Below are 2,491 nucleotides of genomic sequence, written 5' to 3'. Positions count from 1 at the left end.
GTCCTTAGGGAATAGATACTTTACGGCTCATCTCTTAACGCACCAGCTTTACAGGACTTGCAAATAAGACTCTCTTGAAGTTTTCACATTCATTAAAGAAATTCTAAAATTTGCATTGGGAAACATGAGGGGCTGCGAAGACCGTCGTAATTATGCGTGTTATTAAAACAGCTGTTTGTGCACAGTTTTCTTTGAAATGGTTAAGGCATTGCATGACATATCTGGGCTGCTTATTATTTTACATTGCACCCATCGCTCCTTGACTCTGTCTTGGGTGGTGTAAGGTATAAGCCTGAGCCAATATGCTGTTACTGATTTAAAGCGGATTATCGTTTGCTGTCCTAAGCCTTGGTGAAATCCTTTAAAATATTCATATTGGCAGACCTGGATTAGAAAAGGAAACAAGAGACATTTTTAGCCGTGTAGATATAATATATATATATCTTTTTTTAAACTTCAAACACCCGTTTGAATGAAACTCACCTTCTTTACAATCACTGTGTACCTTCATGGTAGTTTTCGTACTTTATATATGACGGAGAGTGTGAGTCTAAAGTAAGGCATGTTAGATTAGATAGACCTTGTCAAGATAAACATAAACATCTGCGAAGTGATTGGCTGTTAACATAAAGCATGCGTTCTGCTGTCTGCCCCTCCTTTATCACCACATTTATACTCATCTTCAATTTTCAGCAACATTCTCTGCTTCAGTTTAATACAATTCTGTTCATTTTCAATAAAACACTATTATTGTGTATTTATTGGCTAGTTTGTATCATGACAAAGTTCTTTAATTCACATGCATGTAGCCTACAGATTTCTCACTGTGATTGTCATTTACTGTATATGCATGGTAACTTGGTAACATTTTAAGGTATTTTGCTCATTTTTCCAAGGTTTTTGCACACACTGTACTGTGTGTTTGTAGATTTATTCACGCTGACTTGAGCAATACTTTCTGCTATGTCAGCAGTCAAGTGGAATGTGCATCAGCCATGTCAAAGAATACATTTAGGTCATGTCAGGATTTCATCATTTACAATTGAGGTGGAGTGTGTGTGTGTGTGTAAACGACTGCCATTTCCAGCGTTAAGCGTTATGCCTGTAAGGCCACACGTCGCATTCCTGGTGAAAATGATCTGGAAGAAATCTCATTTTGACTTTAATCACTCTTTTGGAAAAAAAATTATTTCACAGAGTCTTAAGAATTCGCCATTAATGCTGAGTTGTAAATCTCTTTAAACAATAACTTATTATTTGCCCCCACTAACCAGCCCACTAATGAGAGATCATCAGCCCTAGAGGAATTTCCATTGTATTGGTGCGTTATTGGAGTTAACAGGAAGGGGGTTTGCTTTGTTAAAGTGTGACCAGGTTTCACGGGTGCCTGTGTGATGAGCGAGCATGGTATGTGGCTTTTAATATAATTGCTCAACCTTCATCCACTAACTTACTTTTTAAGATATCACACCAAAACATAGTTCGCAACGTTAATCTAATCCTTTAAAGTGCCAAGGGTTAATAGATTGTTTGCTGTCTATAATGAAAGGGCCTGAACTCTAACACCTGCCCACCTGGACAACGTATTTACCGAATAGAAATAAAGGAATTGATGGGTGGGGGAAGTATTTTCACAGGAGTGTGCTAAGCAACTAATATAAACCTTGTGTTATGACTGACAGGCATAGATGAAAAGGCTCCTCTCAAACTTAGAGACGAGCTTTATAAATGCAAAAAGTGAGGGAGCACAAACATAATAAAATAAGTCAGTGAAAATAAGAAAATGGTGCCGATGTAGTTGGCCTGACATTTCCCCCTAGTCGGTTTTCCTTTCTGATGGAAACAGGTGCTTCTTTAATGCATCAGTAAGCCTCATAACCCCTATCAGAGAAGTCTAGCACAGACACAGAACTGAAAAGATATGAATGTTAAAACTTCACGAACCACAGCACAGTCAATAAATTAGATGACACCATCTAGCACAACCTCCTGAAAAACAATAGGGGTTTCAATAACAACCAATTACAAGAACCACCAGCTTTTTCCCATTAAAACATTACACAATTCTAATAATACAGTGTGATTTTGGGCTTCATTTACTTCAGCGTGATGCTCATTCGTTGGAGTGTTTTTAAGCTACATTTATATTTTCCAGTTAACATTCCACCAACACATTACCAGCATAAAAAAAGCATAAAAGTCAGGGGCTTAACCAGAAAAAGAAATAAATGTAATATTTGAATAATATTTTTAAAGGACCTTAATCGTTCTGCAATCGGTTCCTCCCTGCAGCTAAATAGATTGGTAATAAAAGTGAAATAAGTAGAAAGTTAATCTCGACGATATTATAAACGCAGGCTTAATTTTCAAACAACTTTGCCAATCGGGTGATGTTCGCGATCCCTCTCAGTCCTCGCGCTGCGAGTGACAGCCAATCAGCGCCCTTGTCCCCTTCGGAGAGCGCTGATGCTGCGCGCGGCGCAGGGGAGGA

This window comes from Barbatula barbatula, assembly GCF_947034865.1.
Source record: "Barbatula barbatula genome assembly, chromosome: 3".
NCBI classification, from domain to species: Eukaryota; Metazoa; Chordata; class Actinopteri; order Cypriniformes; family Nemacheilidae; genus Barbatula; species Barbatula barbatula.
This window is presented reverse-complemented; position numbering follows the sequence as displayed.